Source organism: Lissotriton helveticus, chromosome 7 (genome assembly GCF_964261635.1).
Source record: "Lissotriton helveticus chromosome 7, aLisHel1.1, whole genome shotgun sequence".
In the NCBI taxonomy this organism is placed as follows: Eukaryota; Metazoa; Chordata; class Amphibia; order Caudata; family Salamandridae; genus Lissotriton; species Lissotriton helveticus.
Genome location: NC_136068.1, coordinates 630,653,074 through 630,680,831, shown reverse-complemented (window position 1 = coordinate 630,680,831; position 27,758 = coordinate 630,653,074). Strand labels below are relative to the sequence as shown.

The 27,758-nt window shown below is 44.6% G+C and overlaps 1 pseudogene; it reads right to left on the bottom strand.

The window, feature by feature from the left end:
- Nucleotides 1–2,780: 2,780 nt before the first annotated feature.
- Nucleotides 2,781–5,946, bottom strand: LOC144771071 (28S ribosomal RNA; annotated as a pseudogene).
- Between the last annotated feature and the right edge of the window lie 21,812 nt (nt 5,947–27,758).

The window sequence follows — 27,758 nt, the reverse complement described above, 5'->3', positions numbered from 1 at the left end:
TGGGTTGGACGGTGTTTCCGCTGCGGTGCATATGCTTGTTTGGGCCATACTAATTTGTGGAGCGGGGCGGACGTCATTCCGCACGGCGGAGAGTCTCCATTGGCTCCCACCGCCGCGGTGATGGATGCACTGTGATGGCGGTGCGAGCCGCTCCGCGGTGGACGGGAATTGACCTATGTTTTGCAATACTAATATGGCAGACATGTTTCCCGTTGCTCGCAGGCGGAAAAAGGTGTTAGCACCACGGTGGTGCCACCGCCCAACATCCTAATGGATACCTAGGTTTTCGTAATTCACCTTGATTGTTTTTCATATGAGGCTATCTATATGTCATCCAACCACACCGTTTCACTCTATCAATTAGAAGTTCTAAAAGTTTGGTATGCCTTTTGATCCTTGTGTCCTTTGCTTCATGACATGTTCCTGATACAAGAGCAATTGTTTCAGGTACATCTTTGCAATATCTACATTTAGTGAATGTTCGATCTCTTCCTCCGGAGTAGGGGTGGGTGGCAAAGTCATCTCCGCCAGCAGGATTCGCAGAGTTTTGCCACTCCGTATTCTGCTTGGAGCGTGGAGTTCAGCAAAAATTTAGCCCACCGCCGCATGGCGGAGTTTACTGGCGATCACCCCCATATTAGGCCCACTGACAACATCGGGTTGAACAAGGAATGTCACAGTGTTCATTGTCAGCCAATCACAGTTGAAAATATTTTCTACGTTGTGATGGATACCGTTTCGTGAACTGCTATTGGTCAAAGGAATACTTGTCATTTGGTTGCCCAGGAGACCTCATTTTGACTGGTTGTGAGGCTCAAGATGCTGGATTGTTCTCTTGGATTGGGTTATAATTCATATCAGCTGTCCTGGATTAAACTGAAAAGAGAAGAACCAGGGTTGGCTGGGTGAACGATTGTCAAGTTTGGATTGGTTGTCTGAGACTGAATGTGACCTGGCACAATATACACCTGCTGTGTGTGCCTGCCTATGCCTGCCTTTCGCCAGAAGGTGGGCTCTAGTGACTTGAGTGGGGAGATGATGGCTCTTCAATGAGTTCTGTAAAGAAACTCTGCCATCTACTGGTCTAAGTCGGCCATCACCCTGACACGAAGCCAGCTGGACACACTGGTGAATGGTGACACGTGCGAATGGTATCCGTGCTGGTGAGTAAATGACATACTGGAACTCTTCTCATAATTAACCATGTTGATAATATTTTGGGAAGCAGCCTTAGTTGGTTTTTGTGGACATTGTAGAGAACATTTATGCCAGTATTGTCAGGCCTCCATTGATTTATTTAAGTTAGAGACTTCTAATGTTTCAGTTATTTCAAGAAGTGCAATTTCTTTACATACTCATCCTATTCTTCTGGTATTCTGTCAATAGGGATGGATTCTGGGGTTTTCTTATTCTCCTTTTCAATAATATCTTTGTAGCATTGACATATATCATCAAAATCGATTTGGCAACTAGCATCTTCTGCACCGTCAATGATTATTCTGCCAATTTTCTTTTTGTTTTTCTTGAACACTGTATGATATTCCTTATAGCTGCCCTTTGCTTTTGCATATTGTTTTCTTATGCATTTTATTGATCCTTTCATTTTTCTCATCTTTTTTAGGTATGTTATTTTGGACTGGGGCACTCTGATGCTCCTCTTGAGCAGTACTCATAGGCTCATACCAGTTTCATTTTGATGTTCATTGCGATTGACTGGGTTTGGACTTACATCACTGGTATTTTCTGAGACATAAATCATAATATCTTCCATCAAGTCCATAGCAGCTTCATTATGTTGTGGATTTTTTGAATATCCTTGAACAATTTTCTTGTGTTATTTCCACTGATATATTATGTTCATCATCCCTTCTTTGGTCTGCAATTTGTTTTCTGTTTTTATTGTCAAAATGCGTTACCATACCATGAGCAGATTTATATTTCTTTTATTTCCATATACTTTTTCCATTTCAACTAGCAGCAGTATTTTGTCTTTTGTCCATGGTTTGGATGGTTTTTTGCTTGCTAGATCTGCAAATCTAGCATTGTTTTGAGCTTTTGGATGTGCATATCTTGCATGTTGCAGCATTCCAATTTTTGTTCAAGATCTCTGGTCGCAGAAGCAACAGAGGAATTGTAGCTCTCCTTTCTTTATTCTACCTTTGCATTTTGCATTGTAGCATTCAATGTTGTGGAATTCAGCTTCCATGTCGCATTTAGAGTTTTTAGGTATAATCCTTTATGTTTATTGGATACATTTTCTAAATTATTTGAGTACAGTGGTGTAGAGATAGTTTCCAGCAGGACCACTTGGAGGTAAAGGCCACTACGACTTAGAAGAAGTTAAGAGAGTCCTAGTTACACCTGTTGCTTACCCGCACTACACTGAATTTCTTCACTTTGGCATTTAGAGCACTGGGCAGAAATCTAATTGTGTCAACACCCTCCTAGTGCCTTCACATTGCTTTGTTTTGATTGAAAATGTGGATTCCCCTGGTCCGCACCAGTTCTAAGTCAGTTCCTATGCACAGGCAGAACGCTGTCTCCGCTCCTCAAGAACGGGCATGCGGAGAGTCAACCACCACAGCTGGGGCAATCCACAGGAATGGCCTACCGCCGATCCAGTCTCACTGTAGCCTCAGAAGGCAACACCTCAGTCATCCACGGTACGCATCCAGTCCTGATTCACACTCCAGCCCGACCTACCCAGCACTTAGAGCCAATCCTTATCCTGAAGTTACAGATCTTACTTGACAACTTTCCTTACCTATATTGTTCCAACATTCCAGATCCTGTTCACCTTGGGGACCTGCTGTGGATATGGGTATGGCCCAGTGTGATAATGACACAATTTCCCTCGGATTTTCAAGAACCAGCGTGAGCTCACCAGATGCCGTTGGCACTGCAACATTTTCCAAGGCTCAGGCACCTCTCTAGGAGTAAATCCATTCCAGGGTGCTCTGCCCTTCATAAAGAAAAGAGAACTCTTCCCCGGGCTCCAGCTGTCTTCTCTAAGATTGTTTGTGTCATCTCACTGGACAACACGAAGACGCCTGTCTCCACCACTCAGGGTTTAAAGATCTTCACCTGGCTCCCTTCCGATCAGCCGAGGGCAACGGAAAGCCATCACCCACCCCTTCTGAACTCCACTTGCCCGCCTCTTAGGACCCACTCACCCATGTACTATTGCTTTTCACACTGAACGCTTCTCCACTTCAGCCTCAAAAGTTCTCGCATCAATATTTGGTATTACCACCAAGGTCTGCAACTGCAGTGGCTTCACCCGGGCCCACACCCCGGTTTTCCATGAGCACTGCAGCAGCTGTTCCAATCATCACAACTTAGCCCCTACTTAGCAGTGCTGGCAACGGGCTGGTATGAGTTCTGGGGTCTGATGAGTGTCAGCATTGGGTACCTAAACCCTTCATTCTGTTCATCCCACAGCGCCAGTTCTGGTTACCTAAAGTTGCCCACTAGTCACTAGCATTCCATGCCCAGCTCCGTGCAACGAACCTGACTTCTTATGCATTTAAAGTTTGAGAATCAGTTTCAACCCCATGACCCCTAATCATTTGCTTTACCAGATAAAACTGAGGTTTCCGAGCACCGGCTATCCTGAGGGAAACTTTGGAGGGAACCAGCAACTAGAGGATTTGATTAATCTTTCGCTCCTTTACCTAGGTCGGACGGCCAATTTGTATGCTAGGATTGCTATGGACCTCCACCAGAGTTTCCTCTGGCTTTGCACTGCCAAGGCATAGTTCACCATATTTTAGGTCCTATCACATATGCTTATGCTCTATCTCCCCGACAGAGTCAGCGAGAGGGGCAGCTGGTGCACCTGCTGCAATGATGCAGCAGGACCTCAGCTGGCGCACACCATCCCTCACCTTCATTGCATCGCAGGATTTTGATCGGCACTCCGATTCTCGAATGTGTTAGACTCCTTGGTCTGTGTTTCAAGACGGGGTCAGATGGGTAACCAACATCACTGTAGACACCTGGCGCCCAGAATGGAACCTCCTCATCCGGTAGCGCAACTCAGTCAGCGTACACTGTACAGTCTGCCCCAGTCAACAGTCATCAGGGGGCCTGTCTTCCTTTCCCCATTGGCACATCCCAATAGGGTTGGGCCAGTTACCAGGAAGAGGGTGCAGAAGCCTTTAATCTCCCTCAGTCCCACAGACATTGAGCAGCTGCTGCTAAGGGTGCTGTATCACTTAGTAGAGGCCAATGTTTAGTAATGATGTTTCTGAATTGATTGCTGATGACAGTGTATTTGGACACTACCACCATCCGTCTGTTCTGGAATTCCTGTGTTACTTTTAGACTGGGCACTAACTGTATATCATCTGAAATCACTGCCACATGTTATTTCAGTTTGCTGTCGATCACTACTTTATTTCATTTTAATTGTTTATTCTCGTATTCACCCGTTGTTGTGTACAGAATCAACCCTAGTGTTTATTGTTGTTTATTCCTTTTAATGCACGCATTACAAGCACTGCCTGACCTTTCCAATATGGCGCTAGCTTTACCCGCTCTATAGTCCGTTTTCTATCTTCACGGCATCAGCCGCGCGTTTACTAATCACACTGGGACTCTTGCGGGTACAATCTTCGAACCGGGTAGCATACGGAGGATCATTAACAAGTCCAGAAGCGTAAGTACCTCTACCGGGGATCGCTTATTTTGTTGAACATCGAGGCATGTGTCACCCTCGTGTGTTTTATGGCACCACTGCATCTTCATAGGTTCAGGCGATATGATTTATATTTGCACTCGATCGCGTAAGCTGAGCAAGTCACAGATGAACGCGAGTGGGGCATGGGGATTATCCCGTCATAGACAACAGAGCACACACTCTTGTGCGACGGATTTATTGTTTAATTTTGGCTCACTTTGGTTCATTAAAAGCACCTTTTAACGCCATCACATCGCTGTTTAATTTTATGCACCTAGCACATACACCTTGATTTATTAATGCACGTCACCGTCAGGGTCTTTGATGAGGTAGATTCTTAGCATGTCGGCTTGTTGTGCACCAGCATGTATGGATGCAATTTATTACTGTGAAGTCTTATCATGAAGTATTTAGTGATAGGAGGCTACTTTCTTTTTTGTTGTAGAGCATTCCCCTGAGGAAGGGCTTGTCTTCAGCCCGAAATGCATTGGGACTGTTAAACATTAGGACTGTTAAACATTGGATACTATATCATTGGAATATGTACATGGAACTTATTTCAGAAACATTTATGAAGTACTCATGAAGATAATGAGTTTGGAGTAAATCATATGAAACAGCAGAATTGTGTGGATTTTACTTTCTGAAGAACTACATATGAACATTTAGACAGTGTGTCATTTGAGTGCTGTGCACCGGGGAGTCTTCCTCCTAGCTGGGGAAGCTGGGTAGTACCCACTGGAGCCTTCCCAGTTGACCCAGAATCAGTTGAAGCACATTAGCACAAAAGAAATGCACCCTGTAGGCTGGGTATACCCAGGCGAAAGTCTCACTGAGGGTATCCTCCCTCCTGAGCGACTTACCTCTCAACAGTTTCATGCCCTCTTAAACTCTCTATTCAAACGTCTTTTCAACTTTCCCTTACTGTACTTGTTGGCTATCGGTCTCACACCCATATTTAACCTTAGATGGAGTTTACCACTCGCTTTGGGCTGCATTCCCAAGCAACCCGGCTCCATGATGACCCAATCCTGGTGCACCTGGTGCCATTACCCGCCTAACACCATCTATGGGGAGAGGCTCAATCAAAAGGACTTGGGGCCCCTGAGTGGCACAGGGGAGTCCGCCTTCTTTACATCACATTTCCTGCAACCACCGCTAGCTCAGGATAAGGTACTGGGCTCTTCCCTCTTCATTCAATGTCACTGAGGGAATCCTAGTTAGTTTATTTTCCTCCACTTAGTAACATGCTTAAATTCAGTGGGTCGCTACATCTGATCTAAGGTCATAGTCAGATACCAATGCATGGGGAACAGGTTAATTTGATGGGTAGTAGAAGGGGGCATCTGCACATTAGCATTCTGCCACCCACCAAGGCTGATGGAAGCCAGGTCTCCATCCCTGCACATCGAGAGTCCCCAGCTTAGGCAGCAGCCCCAAGCCATGCCATCGGGCTGGGGATACCTCCTTGCCCTGGTAGGAGGCATCAAGGGGAGAAGAGCCAAGTACCTAATACCATCAAAGCAACTCACCTGCTTCTGGTAAATGCCTGGAAGCTCGAATGGCCGGGGGTAGCATCTCTTCCCACTCCTCGGAGCAGTTCGCTCTGGCTTCGAGGGGCCATGGGATTGCCACCGATAGGAGCCAGGGTTCCCTCATGACCCCGGCTCCTTCTCATTCAGGTTGCCCTGCCACCCAAGACAGACCACTCATCTGTCACTCGACACCTGGGAAGGCTGAGATTGAACTTGAGAGGGTCCAAATGGCAGGTCCTTCAGAGGGTTCCAGCCCTGGGAGGCACTGCAATTCGTTGACCCGGGTGTGTGCTGAGTGAGCATGAGGTTCCTCTTGGGAAGGCTGTCTCTCGTATCGTGCCTCTCCCAGAGGGTCCGGGGCATAACCTGTCAGGTGGGTCCTTACAGGTGGTCGAGCCCATCACATGCCTGGTCCTCAGCAAAGCGCCCAGCAACCACTGGCTAAGACGCACAAGGGCAGGGCCGGGCCATCATTGGGACTTCTAGGGTAGCCCAGGCATCTTGGTGCCCTATCGGAAAACATGGCGCACAATCAGAAGCCCGAACTCAAAGGACGGCATCTGATTGCACTGTGTCTTATTTTTAAAAAGGAATGTGCTCGCACTTGGAGAGGACAGGAACTCTAAGGCCCGGGTTCTCGGAGCCTGAGCAGGGAATCAGGCAAGGGGCTATTGGGTGTGGGGGCTCAAAGAGTACTTACCCATGGCCTAGTAACAGCTTCTGAACCCAGACAAGTAATGGAGACTCTCCCCGGGCCTTCAGGACCCAATTCCAGGCACCTTGCTCTGTCCGGGGCACTTAGTGACAAGGTGGGCTGGAGAAGGGCGCCCAGGGCCTGAAGCTTCCACCTTTGAGTCCGCCGGAGCTCTGTCCTGGGGTCTGGAAAGAGCTTCTGAACCGGGACAAGAAGGGAAGGCCTCTCCTGGCCTACGGGTCCCTGTCGGCGGCACTCTGAGGAAAGGTGGGCAAGGGAATAGAGCCCATTGCTGGGGTCTTACACACCAGGACCCTCCAGGCCCCAGTCAGAGGTTATGAGACCAGACAACCAGTGGAGACCTCCTTGGGCCTGCAGGACCCTGGTCTAGGCACTTTTGTGATATGGTGGGCCGGAGAAGAGAGTCCAGGGCTGGGGGCTTCCACCCTTGGCCAGCCAGGGCCCTGACCAAGGGCCCGGTCAGAGCTTCCTATCACTGGCAAGCAGGGAAAGCCTATCCAGACCTGCAGGTTCCCATCCTGGGTACTTTGCGACAAGGCACACAGAAGCCATGTCCCTGGGTCTTCCTGAGCACTACCCATTCTTGTGATCCATGCGCACTAAGTAACAGAGGGGGACATTTGAGAGAAATAATCAGGCCTCCTGGAGCCCTGACTGGGATTCAAGCTTCAAATGAACCCTCATTTGGACTTCGAGGGCAGCTTGGGAATCTGAACAGTGAGTCACTTGAAGGGAAGGATGTGTTTTGTTTATTTATTTTAAGTTCAAAACGTCACCAGTGACATTGGCATGGCACATGTTGCACCACCCATATAGGCGTGGTAAAAAGGGCCCCTAATATGAATTAGGTGCAAGCTTAGAATTTACCCGATGTACTCATGCTCGGCTTCCATTAATCTTCTATTCATCACTCATAGGTGAAAATGAGACTTGGAGGCAGTACTTTTATCTACCTTACCACTAAGGCCTCAAAATAACTTCATTTAGACTTCGTGTGACTACCTCTCAGTTCTTATTTAGGAAACATTTTAAACCTAGTTGCTCTGTAATTTCCCTATGAGCTTCTTTAATCAGCTCATTTTCACATTTCTGTGATCTTAGCACCAGGTCACCCTTTTCTGGGAAACATTGCCCATATAAATTATAAGTCAAACAATCAGAATTTATCCTGGGCCCAAGTGCCTTAAATTGGCATTCACTATTAAGTTCTGAGTAACTCTAGTTCTATAATTTGAAACTCAGAGTACCAACACTTCCCAGAAATGGTGCAATATTTTTAATGGGCGAGTACTCACACTTCTCAGTAGCAAATAGGTACTTCTGGATAGTGGATATGGGCAGTGCTCACTTTTTGAAAGAAAAAGGGCTGGTGCCCAAAGCTCTGCTCATAAGCTGGTGTAATTAAACCTTGGCGTATTGAATACCGAGGATGGTAGTCTTTAATTGACTGCCAGACACTCTCTGCCCTTTTTTCCTGCTCTGGCAGGTTCCTGCTTTTTTACTTTGCGACAGTTTTACCATCCTTCTCTTCCTCCATCTTTCCAAACTATGTGCATTTGCTTCTCTTGCACTCAGTAAATATCTCATGCGTGGAAATAAGTGCCAGAACCAGAAAATAAGTCCTGGTGGACCCCACCATCACCCACCGGCTCAAATTAAGCACTGAATACAGGCACTTATATATTTTCATTTCAAACACTGAGTAGTGGCCAAACGGTGTATTGTTAACCTTCAATTAAAAAAAACCCATTGCAAACTCCCACTCCATATCTCTTCTGATTCTTTCAACCAATATGAGAAAATCCACCACTACACATATCTCCAGATCTTCAGAATGTTCTCAATCCTGAGGGTGGGTTTCACCCTTCATGAAAAAGTCTCGCCAACTTGCCCATGCAGTCGCCTATGAGCGCGGCCATCTTGACCTGCTAAGAGTGGAGGTCCCGGGTCTTGGTGAGTAACTTATTATTACCACTTTCTATCTGTTATTCTACTCTGTGATATATATTGCAAATATCTTTTTTTTCCAACCAGCTAGAATGCTGCTGCTTACATTACAGGTAAATTACATTTAAACGTCTTCTGTGATTGTTATGATGACACAGGTGCTCTTCTGCGCTACCAATCTTACTTGTTTACAACTTTGCGTTTGCGCTTGCTTAGCGTGATTATGTTAGAGTTTATTTTAGAGAAATTAAGTTAGGTAATGCTATAGTGACTCTAGTCCTTACTTTGTCCTGTCACTAAGAGATAGGGGTGGATTGATACTTAGGTTTAATTACTTTGTATGAGTTTGTCATTTTTTTATGGTATGCGTGATGCCCACTCTGTTATGTCACGTGCTGCTAGTACCTCAGTGTTTAGTAGAACCTTTTCTAGTTTGTGCAATGAGTGGTAATAGGCTTAGCACTAGCAGAACATCATTCAGCATCAATCAATCAACCACAAATTTGGTGTATACAAAAAGGTAGTCATGTGTCCTCCGTTTGACCATATGCATTGTTGAGGACTAAAATAAGTGGAAATGCATACTTAATGTACAATTGGCACGCCTGGAATAGGTGGGCTAGGTCAGGTGGTACGTCGTACTTAGGCTTAGTTAGTATTCTGGAATCAGAATTGAAGACTGGATTAGTGTTGATAAATAGTAAGTAGTCGATCGGCGAGTCCTCCGATACTACTTGTTGACCAGATGAGATTGGTCAATTTAGTAATTGCAATTGTTGTTTACATAAGTGTTTTTTTGACCGTTCTTTAAAAATATTTTATTTGTGTCACACCAATCATCAATGTTTGTCTGTTTCTTATATCTTTCCTGTTCAGCACCAAGGGGCAGGCAGACAGGATCGCAGTCAGCGGGAGGAGCACAACACCAGCAACAGGAGGAGGACACCAACGAGGCCTCTTCTGCTGGCCCTAGTAAGTCTTCTTGTTTTTAATATTAATAATTCTTATTCCGTAACTTTTAGTGCACCATATTTTTTCTGAACTATTGTTTCCATTTCCTAATGCTATTTTTTCCAACAATTATCCATCGATCTGTACTATCTGTTTCGAAATTCTAGTTATCCCTGCCTCTGCTATGATGACTCTCTGTACTACTACTATTAGTCTGTCTGTAGTAGCTAAGCTTGCCCAGTTGGCCACTCTTTATTTAAAAGGTTTTAAATGAAACTCAGATTCACCAGTAGCTCTAGCCATTGAGTCCAGTCCTTTGGGTTGTCCTCTTGTACTACTTCTAGTCTTATTGATCTTGAGTCTTTGTTAATCTTTAGGCTTTTCGACTATTCCCACCAACAAATGCCCAATCAGATTTATTACTATTTTGATAGGATAGGACATACTACTACTGTTGTAGGGATTTTGCACATACAGAACTTTGCACAAGAAAATAGGATGTTGGTGATGGGAGGTTGGACCTTCCTCACACCTCAATCAGAAGTTCAGAACCCACCACAATCCCCTGCCCGACTAGTTATAGCAGTGTCTCGTCATGACTCATAACTATTAGCTCTCCGAACCCTCTCCCCAAGATACCCAACAAGTAGACAGCCCAAAACATAACACACCCGACCTCTCAGTCGTGGAAGCAATGCGTATGCACACCCTTCCTTTCGCTCGCTCACTCGTGTAAGTCCACACCAAATACCACTGAGTCTATGTAAGTTCAAAAGTTTTATTTTGAATTGACAAGCTATCTACGTTGTTCTATAATGCAGCACCAACAGGAAAATGCATAACATTAAAACAATAAACATTGTTACACTTACAGTTACAACAACTAGAAGTCCATACTAGAAACAAAAGGGAAATCATGATAACTGAACAGTGGTGGAAGCACCACCATACCCTTGTTAGTAATATGGTTTATATAAAATTTTAAATAAAGATCTCTGAGCGAATTCTGGGGACCCCTCACCTTAGAAGAACCTAGTACTGGTAGTTGTTACATCATAAGCTCTGCAAAGCTCTGATTCGTAGAAGGGAATCTTCTATCTGTAATGAGAAAAATGGTGCGCATTTGTATATTGCAAGCATTTCTCAGCCGTGCCAAAAAGTGTAGCATTTTTACGGATAAACAATATGGACTAACACCACAACTTCATAAAAAGTGGCTTGTTAATGTTTTGGTTGACCTTGTACGCAGCGCTTAGACAGTAGCAGTATGACTAGGCCATGAGGGCTCAAAGGTGTCTTATACAACAAGCTGCGAGGTAACGTCAAGTGTGCAAAACTAAGCAAAGACTAGAATGACCCTAGGGACCATATGCCTACTACTGTCTACTCTAGTACTACCTGATTTGTACTAGTGATGTATTGTATACTATTAACTCATTTTTCAAACTTGCTACTGACCAATAGTGGGAGGTGTATATGACACCTAAAAAATGTGTAATGTTTTTTCTAAAAAACACAGTTGATGGACAGAATGTAGAACAATGTCATACATTCACCCCAGTACAAGGATCTGGGCCTAAATCCATCGTTTTTTTGCACTCCACACCACCCTGGGTTAGACACTGGCTATATGCAAATCAGGTCTGACCCTGTGCCTCATGGGAACAGTCCAGTCCGAACTACCAAGCCATGTCTTTCCCAGACCGGAATCAAGCATTCCAAAGACCGGTTTCTGGCTAATAGCCTTCATCAGCCTGGATAGCTTGACTCCAGTGGTGTGGAGAGCCTGGGACTCACGTCTGAGAATACCCAGCCCACTCGGGGTGAAAATTGCAAAAAACACAGTTGATGGACAGAATGTAGAACAATGTCATACATTCACCCCAGTACAAGGATCTGGGCCTAAATCCATCGTTTTTTGCACTCCACACCACCCTGGGTTAGACACTGGTTATATGCAAATCAGCTCTGACCCTGTGCCTCATGGCAACAGTCCAGTCCGAACTACCAAGCCATGTCTTTCCCAGACCGGAATCAAGCATCCAAGGACCGGTTTCTGGCTATCAGCCTTCATCAGCCTGGATAGCTTGACTCCAGTGGTGTGGAGAGCCTGGGACTCACGTCTGAGCATACCCAGCCCACTCGGGGTGAAAATTACAAAAAACACAGTTGATGGACAGAATGTAGAACAATGTCATACATTCACCCCAGTACAAGGATCTGGACCTAAATCCATCGTTTTTTTGCACTCCACACCACCCTGGGTTAGACACCAGCTATATGCAAATCAGCTCTGACCCTGTGCCTCTTGGGAACAGTCCAGTTCGAACTACCAAGCCATGTCTTTCCCAGACCGGAATCAAGCATCCAAGGACCGGTTTCTGGCTATCAGCCTTCATCAGCCTGGATAGCTTGACTCCAGTGGTGTGGAGAGCCTGGGCCTCACGTCTGAGCATACCCAGCCCACTCGGGGTGAAAATTGCAAAAAACACAGTTGATGGACAGAATGTAGAACAATGTCATACATTCACCCCAGTACAAGGATCTGGGCCTAAATCCATCGTTTTTTTGCACTCCACACCACCCTGGGTTAGACACTGGCTATATGCAAATCAGCTCTGACCCTGTGCCTCATGGGAACAGTCCAGTCCGAACTACCAAGCCATGTCTTTCCCAGACCGGAATCAAGCATCCAAGGACCGGTTTCTGGCTATCAGCCTTCATCAGCCTGGATAGCTTGACTCCAGTGGTGTGGAGAGCCTGGGACTCACGTCTGAGCATACCCAGCCCACTCGGGGTGAAAATTGCAAAAAACACAGTTGATGGACAGAATGTAGAACAATGTCATACATTCACCCCAGTACAAGGATCTGGGCCTAAATCCATCTTTTTTTGCACTCCACACCACCCTGGGTTAGACACTGGCTATATGCAAATCAGCTCTGACCCTGTGCCTCATGGGAACAGTCCGGTCCGAACTACAAAGCCATGTCTTTCCCAGACCGGAATCAAGCATCCAAGGACCGGTTTCTGGCTATCAGCCTTCATCAGCCTGGATAGCTTGACTCCAGTGGTGTGGAGAGCCTGGGACTCACGTCTGAGCATACCCAGCCCACTCGGGGTGAAAATTGCAAAAAACACAGTTGATGGACAGAATGTAGAACAATGTCATACATTCACCCCAGTACAGGGATCTGGGCCTAAATCCATCGTTTTTTTGCACTCCACACCACCCTGGGTTAGACACTGGCTATATGCAAATCAGCTCTGACCCTGTGCCTCATGGGAACAGTCCAGTCCAGTGGAGTGCAAAAAAACGATGGATTTAGGCCCAGATCCTTGTACTGGGGTGAATGTATGACATTGTTCTACATTCTGTCCATCAACTGTGTTTTTTGCAATTTTCACCCCGAGTGGGCTGGTAGCCAGAAACCGGTCCTTGGATGCTTGGTGGTAAGTTAGATTCATAATCCTTAACTATTGACATTACACTCACTGCAAGGGTGCACTGTATGTATACTGTACTGTTGAGACTTAGGGAACCATTAGGATGGCGGATTGCCCCCGCCGAGACGGCGGTAGTCACCGCCGGCCCGGCGGCGGCAGTCACCGCCGGCCCGGCGGCGACAAACTGCCCGCCATCCCTGTAGAAAAGACCCCTGCCATATTACAATGGCTGGGGGGTCCTCCGCGGCGGATGGAAAGACCGTGTGCTGCTTTTCCGCACGATCGACATGTCGACCGGGCAGAAAAGGGTTCAATATGGTAGTGGTGTCTGAAAGACACCGCCAGCCATATTACAATGTGCATTTTGGGATGCCTTTCCGTGGCAGCATTGCCATCACGGAAAGGCATGCGGAGTGTGCTTGGGGGGCCCGTTGCGGGCCCCCATGGACTCCGGGGGGGTGCACATGGGGTGGTGCCTATGGATGGGACCCCCCTGCCTTTCAAAGCACAACGTGGCTGGCACCGTGAGGATGGCTGGCGGACAAAGTCCGCCCGCCATCCTAATGATGCCCTAAGTAAGTATGAGTTGCTGTGAACGTTTGAAGAGTCAACACACCCTTTAATTGGCATTAGTAAAGACATTAGGGGCGGGAGTATTGAGTAACCAATGGCCTCTTCTATCAGATTTCAACTCCGCTTTGAAAGTTTTATGGAGAAGACTAAAAGTCAGATCAGATCACCTGGTGTGGAACTAAAAAGGGAAAGACGGGTGGAAGGAAGAAGGACAGGCAAGATTTTATATTTATGACAGACAGAGAGAAGGATACATGTGATGCAAGCATGCAAATTGCAAAGGTGGCTGATAGGAATCTGATGCATGGTTGGTTGAATGCCTGAAAAAATCCTGCAAATGTTAAAGACCAAGCAAGTGGGAGGATAGATACATACCACAACTGTTATGTACTGTGCTTTATAGTGCTACCATGCCACTATGTGTATAATTAACTTGTCTTTCTGTTTTTCTAAGAGTATATTTTACAATAGTCTTCTTTTTTCTTTTTGATATACAGCTACTCCTTCCAAACCAGATCGGAAGGAGTTGGCGGCCAAGGCATGGCGCCGGAAGCTGGAGGCGATACAAGTAGAATATCAACAGCTGGTGGTCTTGGAACAGGAGGATGAGGAGGCAGCAGCAGCTGAACACTCCTCCAATGCCCCGGGCTCCAGCCACCGCCCTCCAGCGGTACGGCGCCACCGTCTGGCGGCTGCCCGCCGCTGCCTTTCCATCACTGGTGCCCCGCCCCCCACTGTGGCTGCAACTGCCGCCCTACTAGAGGAGGCAACAAGGAGACTTCTACAGAGTAAAACTTGTTAAATGTTTGTATTTGCAACAAAATACAGTGGGGATATCTGCACAAAAGATATGTTTGTGATATGATTGTGCAGATATCCCCAATACCTATCGTCCTGAAGAAACCCCATATCCTACAGTGGGGTAGAAACACAGTCGACAAGAAGTACAGAAAAGACCCTATATGGCTGATGTTACTAAACATTCCTGCTGCTATTGGACTTTATTAATTGGTCTCTTACTGTACATTTGGAAACCTGTTTTTTCACTAAATACACTGTGTATCATTGATCACTGGTTCCATGATTCACTTGGGGTTGCACTGCACAAAGTATACAGTCGTTTGAATTAAAAATGATATATACCTACATATCAATGTCGTTTGTTGCAAATACAAACATTTAACACGTTTTACTGTGTAGAAGTCTCCTTGTTGCCTCTTGCATTATCCTTTTCCCTTACAAATGTTTTGCCATTGTGCAGTTCTTCATTATATTATTATTTATTGTGCCTACGAGAACCACTGTCTCTTAGTATAAAACTATTACCCTGGTTCTTAGTAAATAGGGTTCCCCTGTCATTTAAAGTGGCCCTACTAGAGGAGGCAGTGCTTGTCCTCCAAAGACAATCCGCCGAACCTAGGAGACCCTGTTTATTGCCCCTTTTTTATTTAATGTTTTGGTGGGTGGGAATGGGTGTTGGGGTTTTGGACATTTGAATGAACTTCTTTATGGTTGGGGTTAGGGAGAGGGATGGGTCAGGTTCTGTGGTTTTTTTACATAGTTTATTTTAGTTAAGGTTACTATTAAATCAATATTTCTAATTTACATACAGTGTTGCTAATGTTTTGTGGGTGGGGTTACTGTTTTTCATAACACTGTTTCCTTCCTGGTGCAGGGCCGCCCATAGCCAGTGTTTGATTTAAATAACTGGCTGACTTTGTAAGACACAAAAAGATAGATGCGGCACCCCTCACAGATTGAGTTGTCCTACTAGTACTGTCACTCTCTCTCTTCTAGTCTATGCATTCTTCAACTGGACTCAAAAGGAGGTGTGAATTACTGAATTGATTGAAAACATGTCCATTATTAATTATGCCTCCCCCAAACTTCTCTTACCTTTGCTTGATGTTTAACTTAGGCACAGCGATGGCTGCCTGGTGATGATGGTTTCCTTTCCTAACATGCCATGGTTGTGATGGTGGTAGTAGTAGTAGACACTGGCAGGGCAGCAGCATTTGCAAAAAAAGAAAATGAGACAGTCAGTCGCCTGAGAGAGACTGGAAAAAACAGCACTGGACCGCACATCGCTAGCCCCTCCTCCGGGTCGCCCTTAAGCACTCTGGTATGTGCAGTGCCTGAAGTTACCATAATGCCCAGGGGACAACTCGCTGGTAGGAGGAGCAGTGTGCGACCATATGGATTGTTGTTTATTAAGGCTCCCTTGAGCCGGTCGAGCTGACGAGCTCATGGTTACGCACCTGCGCGCCACGAGAGGTATCAAGACCTGAGAACACTTTTGGCAGCTTACGCAGCAGCCCCATACACACGCCTATTCCCTGCTGATGAGAGGTAACGACCTCGAAACACGTGTCCAGGGATGGCCAGCACAACGGTGGATACACTCGACATTTTTTCAGAAGCCCACACGCTGGAACGAACTGCATTTACCATAATGCCCAGGGGCCAACTCGCTGGTAGGAGGAGCAGTGTGCGACCATATGGATTGTTGCCTGAGAGAGACTGTTTGAGGAGTAGTAGAATGAAGTACAGTACAGAACTTACTGCGAAACAATAATATGGAAAAATATTTTACAACAAAACATAACGGTGGTGGGGATAGCCTACTAAACAGAGTTACAAACTATAGTTGTGTTGAGTCACTTGACTAGGCCTACAGTACACTCCTCGACACAAGCGTAACAGTTAGTGCTGTGTATGAGGATAACAACAAATCCTATCAATGCCGGCAATTAATGTGGATGTATATGTCCCTTTGGTAGCTAAAAATCACCTCTAAAATATACTGCTCATGGGTGGCCAATCAGAAGAAGATCCTCGCTCTGACTTGAATTGAAGTACTGTTGCTTTCACCACATCCGCCCCTGCAAGCGTGTGATAAATTATTGGTGCACATTTAATTTAGTCACACCTCAATAAATCACACAGCCCGGGGGAAGAGGGTTAGGGTTTGTTGAATGGATGGGAAGGGGGGTTTGGGGAAAGGTTTGAAAATTAAAAACAGTACGCATAGACAAACAACAAAACACAATCTCTGTAGACTACCATATCAATATGTTAAGGGAGAAAAAGGAAATGCATGCATGATGATGATTGATAAGGAGACCCGGATTACATGCAGTTCTTGTTCAGTTGTTCCCGGCTAACTTTTACAGATAGCAAATACATTTTTTTAAATATTGGTAGGGATGAATCATAAACAGAGAGCAAACCTAATGATAATAATAACAACAAGAAGAACACAATATTGTAAAGATTGTAGACAAAAAATGAATCAAATTATTGAAAAGATGATGAAAGTTGATACCGTTACTGTGTTTTCCTGGTCAAATGTGGATTTGCATCTCGGCATTTCTCTTGGTCCTCTCGTCCATCAATCTTGGGTGTCGCCAGTCGCCACTGCCTGCCTGGCAAATGTAGATTTATTGGTAAGGTAAGTGTGCATTGTAATGTTTTCCCAAGTATAACGCAAGGCCCGGCCTGTAATTGTAGATGGAAAAACAAAAGGGATATTGAGAAACAAAGTTGAAAAAAATGCACAAGTTATGGTGTAGTGCAACAAGAACACTTTCCAAGGCGGCATGTATGCATCATCTCTACTCTAGTCTGTTTCCAGCATTGACCTTCAACAAAAACAGGACAGAGCAGGCCCACAGTGACGGCATGTCCCTTAGCACATCTCCGTTTAGAGTACATTTTTTTAAAGAGTTGGACAAAGCACATATCCAGCAACATAGCATTTTACAATTTAAGTCACTAAATCAATACAACGCAGTCATCCCACCAATACATTCGACTCCAATTCTACACAGACATTTAGGTCTGTGTTTGTTGTTGACTTGTTTACCTTTTATGCCACTCATGAAACGGCCTCCTGACTTGTTATGATTCCATCAATCATCTCCGATATTTGTACTGACTGTGTAGATCGACCTGCAGTTGAAGTACAATTTTGTTTATTACACAAGAGTAGAAATATTATTGACTTGAGTCACTCTTTAGTGTGTACAGTAAGAATACTAGTACACTTTGACTTCACTTCATGCACAACAAACAACAAAAACACAAACACCAATCACTCAGAGTCAGGTGTCCAATGCATGCCATTCATTTTCATTACCTGTTCCTTCTCATCTTAAGTTAACGGGCCGTCGTTTTTGCCATCATCATCATGGACGGTGCTGTTGTCATACTCAGTGTGCAGTGTACAGATTGAGTCCCCTTCCTGTATTCAATCAAAAGCAATGTATCAAGCTGCAGTAGCAGTACAAATTTCTTATTAAAAATAGTTGCAAGAAGGGGGAATTGCCTTGAGTTACGTTTAGTGTGTGGAATGATGATTAGTGCACAATGAAATAACTTCATGAACAACAAACAACAACAAAATCACTCAGTCTGTGTCCAATGCATGGTATCATTTCATTACCTGTTCCATCTCATTTTCACTTTTCAGTTAATGGGCAGTCTCTCTCGGCTCAGAAAGGAGTATAGCTACAGTAGTCATCATGTTCCACTTCTTTTGGCGGGATTAGGAAATTTTTTATTTTTTATTCTATTTAGCCTCATCCAACCATCATCTGTCTTGAGGGCAATGGATTTAGGAAGATTCAGGAGGATAGAGCGGAGGAGCTGGATTCAGAGGACTGTACTTTGCAGACAGCTGAAACTCGTATATGGAAATAAGAAGAGTAGAAGACGATGGTGATGGATTTGTTGTGATTCAAAGTTTGTAACCGGAAAGACAGACACACAAATAAAGGAAAATAAGGGAGGAAGACAGTAAGTGCAAGCCTAATTGTCAGGGAAGTATAGCTCGTCCTCAAACTCTGGGGGTTCAACCAGTAGTAGGTAATCATGTAACACACTACTTCCGTCACCTGAGCCGCTGTCCTCATCTTCCTCCCTTGATTCATGTATTGTGTAATTCGGTGGTATGAAGTGCTGATTTATTTTGATCATTGTTAACCTCTCCACGTTTTTGGGTGAGAGACTGGTCCTTCTCACTGCTACAATGGAACCAGCAGCACTGAAAACACGTTCAGAAGAGACACTTGCGACAGGGAAAGCCAGATAGCTTATCGCCAGCCTGCAGAGCAGTGGCCATTCGGCCCTTTTCCTATACCAATACTGCAATGGGTTTCGATCAATGTACACCTCTGTTGGGTCATCCAGATAGGCCTGTACCATCTGCTCAATGTTCAGGGGTGCTGCTGCTAACCTTTTTTCTGGCTCTTTTCTCTGTGCATCAGCACTGTTTCCTAATACCAATGCCTAACTGTAAATACAAGTTGTGTAACGATTCTACTGGGCCTAAGGATGATTCAGTTATTGTTTCTGTTGTTGATAGTGATGGTGAGTGTTCTGAGCCAAACGCACTGCCTTCAGCCTCCGAAGTTGCACTTGATGCCGGATGCCCTGCTGCAGTATTTCTTGTGGGTTGATCTAGCGGGCTTTTAATTAGCAGCCGTTCATTTTCCAACTTACTCGCTGCCTCAGCTATCCAAGTGTTGTAGCGGGCAACATCCATCTCTGAAAAAGTAATTCTTCAGTGCCAATTTTGTCCGTGGATCCAGAATTGTGGCACAAATGTAATGTTCTTATGACAAAATCTTATTTTGCACCCTTGTATTTTCAGCTAAGCGACAGGCTAAGCTCTCCACCAAGTCATAGGCTTCTTTTTTTTCCTCCTCACCTTTGTATGATTCAGACACCTTCAGCTGATGCTCTAGCATTTGCAATAATGGGATAGCTTGGCCCATTGTACAGTCCTCCTTGCTGACTTCACGTGTGAAGACCTCGAAAGGACAAAGCATGTCAGTCAGGCATTTAACTAGGCATCATTGGTTCATCTGAAGGGTCATGCCTTTCACAGTAGCATCCAGTCTTGGCATGACATATTCATTGAGTGGCCTGTACTGTTCAAACAGACGATCAAGCATGTAATACGTTGAGTTCCAATGTGTTGCCACCTCCTGGATGAGTGCTTTGACTGGCATTTTATAGTCATGTAGAATGATCCCCAGCTGCTTCCGAGCTCTAAAAGAATGGCTGAAATTAGTGCATATTCTTCGGCAGGTGGTCAGTAAGTTGCTGACTATGGGTTCTTTTTTCAGACAGTCCTGAACTATAATGTTTATCCAGTGCGCCAGACACGGAACCCGGAAATAGGAACCAAGCTCCATGGCCTTAAGTACATTACTGCCATTATATGTGGCAACAAAACCAATACTAAGCCCTCTTGGGCGCAGCCATTCAAAAACCTTGCTGCAAAACTCTTCCAAAATGTTTATAGCAGTAAGAGATTTCTCCATGGCGAACATAGCTACAGTTGCATGTTTCCGAGTAGCTTTAAAAATCTGAGCTGTGTCAACAGCACCTCCTTTAGATAGCTTATCTCTAACCCCCACAAAAGAGACCCAGTGTGCAGTGATGCACATGTAATCTGTGGCTTGGCAACTGGTCCACATATCTGTTGTCAGGTGGATATTGTGAACAGCACTCTGCTGCAAAGCTTGTCCAATCAATTCCAGCACATCATGATGTAGTGCCGGAACAGCAATTATTACGAAATAGGACCATCTGGGAACCTTCCATTTAGGGCAGATGGCTTACACAAATTCAAGGAAACCCACCCCTTCCACAAATGAAAAAGGGGAACGGTCAGGTGCTAACATTTTAGCCAGCTTCGCATTGTACAACCGGGCCGTTGGGTGGTTGCGTTGGAACTGCCCCTCCAACCTAACCATGCTCTCAATGGTAGGCTGGATTACTTTCCTTTGTGGTGCTGTTGTTTTCATTAACCCACTTAGGCTCAATGGCGCAGTTTGTCTCATTGCAGTACTCGGTTGCCTTGGTGTCTCAGCCTGACTCTAAGTATGGCTCGGTGCCACTCAGATGTTGCTGAGGAGGATGTGGGCGGTACCACTACACTACTGAGGGCAGGGCTAGAAATGTGTCCCTCTTCTTCACCTACCACCGCAATAATATCGTCCCCTGATTCTTCATGCCCAACTTCAATGGGTTGAGTTTTTTTACTTTGTTTTAAGTGAAGAAGGTGATTCTCCCACATGATATTGTGGTGTATTCTGAGATGACTTGCTTGGCCTCCGGTACCATAGTTTGTACCAAGCTTACCCCGCCGAAAACCTTGTCGACAAATTGAGCATATAGCAACGTTCTCCTCCTTGGTGCTAACAGAAAAGAAGTCCCAAACTGGGGAGGAGAACTTTCTGGCACTGCTGGATGTGCCACTTTCAATACCAGATGAACTGGAGGGTGTGCTTGGAATATGACTCTGTGCAGCTACACTGTGACTTTTACTACCACTACCTACTGAGATGGTTGAGCTGGATGTGGGTCCCTGCCGGGCCTTTGAAAATATTGCAGCTGGAGGGCGTGGTGGTGTAACCTGTGTTGGTGGTATCCGTGCTACATCCCGCTCAGTAGCAGCCTCTCTGGATAGGGTGAGAATGATGGTCTCCATCCCCTTTGGGGCGGGAGGGATGGGCGTGATGACTGGCTCGTCTTCATCAACATCATCTCCCTCTTCTACATCTACCTCCATAACTCTAAGTTTTTCTGAACCTTACTTTTCAGAAGCATTGTCTTGTGGCGTGCATCACTCTCAGACTGAGCTGGTGGCTGCCAAGTGGCATCACGATCATCAAAAGCGGGGCTTGAAGAAGAAGATGATGGACTAAGCCTCCTTTTCCTTGCTGGTGGTCTGGAAGACAATAGATCATCCGAAACAGTTGTTTGCTCCACTTTGTCTGCAGGAAGCTCGATATCCTGAAATGCCGCTACTTCAGGAGCAACAACTACTATTGTGGGCTGTTCTTGCAGCTCCTGCTGTTCTTGTGGATGCTGCTGTTCTTGCGGCTGCTGCTGTTGTTGCAGCTGCTGCTGTTGTTGCGGCTGCTGCTGTTGTTGCGGCTGCTGCTGTTGTTGTTGCGGCTGCTGCTGTTGTTGTTGCGGCTGCTGCTGTTGTTGTGGCTGCTGCTGCACACTTATCTGCTGAGTTTCCGCCTGCGTTGATTGTGTACTACTTTGCGATAATGACATTTCAACATCACTGCTCGTTAGTAGACTGGCTACCTCTGCGACACTCATGGGCTTGGGCCTAGGTTGGTGGGGTTGGACCGCTGGTGTGGAGGTGCGGCTCCCAGCTTGGTTCCTGGACAACGCTGTTGCAGACGTACTGTTTTTGGTCCCAAAAACAACATTGCCGGCACACCAGTCGTGGTTAGTGGCAGTTCCCTTTTCTGTTCCTTCTTCTCACCGGCAACTTTCTTGGTACTGGATCTGGTACCTTTCTTTGGGGCCATCTTCAGATGTCAGGCAGGACGCAGGTGCACAAGTTGTGGTCACTCGTGGATGGGATGCACAGCAGGACTTCTGGCTGGCTGGCAGTACAACGGGTGATGATGATGACACCTCCTCCTCTGGCTTTTTGTGCACCTAAAAGCAAATAAGCCAGGAGAAGAACATCAGTGAAATGTTGCATTTGTTGTTGTGGTTCAGTTACTTACTACTGTACTAGTACAAACAAACAAACAAAAGAAGATATAGTCTAGCCATTTCTGAGACTTTGTCAACAAGGGCTATGTTATACTACTGTGTAAACACTACACTCTCAGGAAGGATAGGAAAGAGAATAAAAACCACCAAAATACAAATGGAATGGAAGTGGGGTGGACGCTATTTGGCATTAAACTATTTGAGCATCACATCATTCATGGAGCTGCTGCTGGCAAAGGGGGTGGATGGATGGGAGCATTAAGCCAATAGGAAAACCATGCAAGCCTATATGGCAAAAGCAGGACACTAATAACTCCCACGACAAAAAAGGCCACCAGCCACATGGACACTCACAAATCACAAGCAACAAGAAGGAGGCCTGGGAAACAGCATGATCTGACAAAAGGCCTATAAAAGTCAGGCAAAGGATGCATGCTAAAGCACACTGCTCTGCCTTTTTAATGCAATAAAATACAAAAACGAAAATACACAGGCCCAAAAAAGGTCTGCAGGGTGCATGAATTGCACACCAACACACACCAGACACACACAACAAAGGCATGTATTTAAGACACCGAACATCAGAAAACCCACCCCAAAAAAACACATTTCCCAACTCAATCCAATGCCATCCATGCCCTAAATGATGTCTAAATTCAACAGACCACACAGAAACACTTGTTTAATGCAGCTGTGGCTACCTGCTCTGAGCCTACCGGGTGATAGCAGGCCTGTTGGCAAACAAGTCCAGACAAGTTTGCAGGCCTAGGCTTCAGAATGGCCACCAGCCACATGGCCAGGCCCAACTACAGAAAGTCCACCCCCAAAAAAACACATTTCCCAACTCAATCCAATGCTATCCATGGCCTAAATGATGTCTAAATTCAAAAGACCACACAAAAACACTTGTTTAATGCAGCTGTGGCTACCTGCTCTGAGCCTACCGGATGAAAGCAGGCCTGTTGGCAGACAGGGACAGACAAGCTTGCAGGCCTTGGCTTCAAAATGGCCACCAGCCACATGGTCAGGCCCAACAACAGAAAGCCCACCGCCAAAAAAACACATTTCCCAACTCAATCCAATGCCATCAATGCCCTAAATGATGTCTAAATTCAACAGACCACACAGAAACACTTGTTTAATGCAGCTGTGGCTACCTGCTCTGAGCCTACTGGATGAAAGCAGGCCTGTTGGCAGACAAGGTCAGACAAGCTTGCAGGCCTAAGCTTCTAAATAGCCACCCGCCACATAGCCAGGCCCAACAACCGAAAGCCCACCCCAAAAAAACACATTTCCCAACTCAATCCAATGCCATCCATGCCCTAAATGATGCTTCAAAATAAAATACATTCAAAAAACACCAAAGGAACAGTTGCTTCATCATGCACCCACCCATGAGGCCATGACTAGCTCTGGTCCTACTGACTACTACTACCCACAACATTTAAAAAAAAAGGAATGATAGTTACCAAAATTAATTTGTAGTTGCAACAACTGCAATGCCCCAATCAAACAGACACAACAACCACTTGCTTGTAAAATATCCAATTAAAAAATCCTCAAATCCAATGGCAATGATGCAGCAGACAAAAAGAGTGATTTTTCCAGCTCAAAATCCAAAGGCAGAATGAGCAGGAGATGGACAAAGCACTGGGAGGAGCCTGCTGGACAGGAACAGGAAGTTGGAGATTTTGTGGCACTTCCTCCCTCTCCCCACATTTTAAAAAAGGACTCCTTGCACAAAAAAGGACATCCAAATGTCAATCTGAGGAGTTTTTTTTCAACCAAATCATCATTTTCAGAAGGTTTTATGCTGCTAGAGCTGATATTATTCTCCAGATTGAAAATGTTACATGTTCGAGTTCTCGAGCTTCACATTACTTCCGCCGGATGTCGAGGACGCCTCCAAAATGATGTGTTTGTGTTCTCTCGCTCCCTGTCGCATTGGATATGACGTGTTCGCGTCCTCACGCTCTCGCTCGCGGTGGAGAATGACGTGTTCGGGTTCTCTCTCTCCTTGTCACGTTCGATATGACATGTTCGCGTCCTCACACTCTCGCTCGCGGTGGAGAATGACGTTTTCGAGATCTCATACTCTCGCGGTGCACGATCGAGAGACGAATGACCTGATCGCGGGTGGGAACTCGCGCAAGATAGCGCAAACAGCCACCAACATCTCGTGGAGCACGGGACCGGATCGGGAACACTTGTCGGCAAACGCGGTGGTCCAGGTAAGGCGATCGCGCGCGCAAGTATGTATTTTTAAAGCGCGAGCATGAAAAAAATTCCGGTACGCTGTGGATCGCGGAAATTTGGGCATTTTCGAGCTCTCCGCAGAACGCAAAGATTTCAAATTATCGCAATTTCCGCCAGCGTAACGGAATTTGACACCCACCCCTAATCAAAATATAAATCCTTATGGGATGTGGATTTGGTGCTTAAGTTATTTATGGCCTGCCCTAGTAATACGTTTTTGGATTCTAGGCAGTTATCTTGGAAGTTAGCTACTTTGTTATGTCTCATTTGTGTTAGAAGGGTTTCTGCTGTATAAGCTTTGGAAATCTCACATAGATTTTTTCAACCAAATGGTGTAGTAATTGGAATTTGTAAAAGGAAAAAGACTATGTCAAGTTCTGTGTTTTATCCAGTGTTTGATGAATGTCTAGGTTTGTGTGTGGTTAGGTGTTTAAAAGAATATGAGAGCAGAATGTTAGAAAAAAGGGCGATGGAATAGATCAGGTGTTGATTTTTTATGTGAAACCGTATAAGGCAGTTTCAAATATGAAAATTGCTACATGGGTGAAATGTTCCATGAAGGAGGCTGGTGTGGATTTGTCTAAGTTTACTGCACATTCTATACGTGGATTAATGGCAAGTAAGGTAAGCATGTTAGGTGGAAGATTAGAAGATATTATGAAGGCAGCTTACTGGTCCTCTGTATCTACTTTCAGAAGATTCTATTTTAAATCAGTTGAACATGTTTCTAAATGGTTTTAGAAAGCTTTGAACATGCATAATGCAGGCCTCCCTTCTTGACATACAATTGCGATTCTAATAGGTTTACTGATTATAAAATTGAGATTTTATTCAAGACAGGGAGACTAGAATTATCCCTCCCACCCTTCCCTTGGGGTGTAAATGATTTGTGTTATAAAAATAGAAATGATATGTAGTTTGATTTAAGGATGTTAAGTGTGATTAGAAGAATGTTTACTTCATTATATATTTTTTTATTGTAGAGAATTAATTTGGGATAATACTCGTTTTGGATTGGGAAAAAGAGTTGGAAGAGGCAAAGGAAAAGAGGAGGAAGATGGTGGCCTCATGTTATTTATGGATTTGAAAGTTCTTTTGGGTTGTGATGTTTTTAAAAGATTCCATGAGCTTTTATAGGTGCAACTCAGAAGTGGGAAATAAAAGTTCATGCATAATGCTAGCCTCCTTCTCTTTAATAAAATCCCCATTTTATAATCAGTAAACCTATTAGAATCGCAATTGTACAAAATATCATTTTTATATATATATATATATATATATTTATATATATATATATATTCACTGAAAAAAACATAGGTTTGACACCAGTTATAGTTAGCTGGAAATTTTACTGACATAAAACCATTGAAATTCCCACGTTATAGTTAGTTGGACTCACTATAACTTGCGCGCCTGCAATGCACTGCTGATGACGGCACATATTACATCACTCATGACATGGTCAGTGACATCACTCATGACATCACTGATGACACCATCCAGTGAATGTGTGTCTTTCTGAAAAAGAAATATGTTTTATATATGTATATGTAAAGGTGGATGGAAGAATAAATGTTTAAATAAGTGTCTTAATGGATGTTTTAAAAAAAAAAAAATTGATTGGTTAACTGGTTTATTAAGTGTATCTTAGTGAATACATATATTAGCGAGTATTGTTCAAATATTTAAATGTTTGTATCAGTGTTTCACTTTGTGTATAAGTGTCTGCATGGGTTGGTGAGTAGCTACATGTGTGTGTATATGGGTTATTAGATTTTGTTTTAGTATCAGTATGAGTGTCTGTATGGTTTGGTGGGGGTGTTACTTAGCACATAGATGCATCAATGACTGACTTACTGTTTGTATGTGTTTTGAAGACAGCATATGTGCAGGACTGTATGGGTGGATGAGTGTGTATATGTGTGTGTTAGTGAGTGAATGACTGTCTCACTAGTGTCTTTATCAGTAACTACATATGTTTTAATCTAGTATATGTGAGTATTGATGTATATAAGTGAGTATATGTGAGAGTGAGAAATTGAAAGAGTTCTTGTTTAAATAAGTATGTGTTTCTATAAGTGATTGTTTGAGAGTAAGTATGTGTAAGTTTCCTTGGAAGTAAGGTGGTAGTGTGTGTATAGCTGTATATGCAAATAAATGGATGTTCAATAGTTTATTTGCATGTGTGATTATGTGTGTGAGTAACTTTTGGATGACTGTCGGTGTGTAACAGGATGTCTAGGTGTTTCACTACATATGATGAGTGAATATATGTATGAGTGACTATATAGAACTGTTGGTGAATGAGTGGATGTGTATATAGATGGTGGTATTACTGAATTGGTTGTTGTAACTGGTATGGGTATCTCTATTTTTTTGAAAATTTTAGTTTCTATATTTGAATATGTGTTTCAAGGGTTACATTACACTGAAAGGAGGTCTGTCACTCTGTCACAAGGATGGTGTCATCATTGATGTCATGAGTGATGTCACTGACCATGTCATGAGTGATGTAATATGTGACGTCATCAGCAGTGCATTGCAGACGCGCAAGTTATAGTGAGTCCAACTAACTATAACGTGGGAATTTCAATGGTTTTATGTCAGTAAAATTTCCAGCTAACTATAACTGGTGTCAAACCTATGGTTTTTTCAGTGAATTTAATAGGTTTTTTAAATGCTAATTCCTAACTATAACTGGTGTGAAACCTATGGTTTTTTCAGTGAATTTCATAGGTTTTTTAAATGCTAATTCCTAACTGTATAAGGCCTGAAACCTATGTTTTTTTCAGTGAATTTCAAAGTTTTGTTTTAATGCTAATTCCTAACTATATAAGACCTGAAAGCCCACCAGGAATCTCCAGTATGCGCCAGGGGACTGCATTGTAGAGAGGTGTAATGAAGCCACGCCCCTTTCTACACCTCTCTGCAACGCAGCCCCCGTGCATGTTTGAAGAGGGGGAACTAATTCCCCATGCATACTGGGGGCCCCTGGGGGCCAACTAGCCCACCTGGAACCTCCAGTATGCGCCAGGGGGCTGCATTGCAGAGGTGTAATGAGGCTATGCCCCTTGTGACACCTCTCTGCAACGCAGCCCCCTGCCGCGTTTGCAGAGGG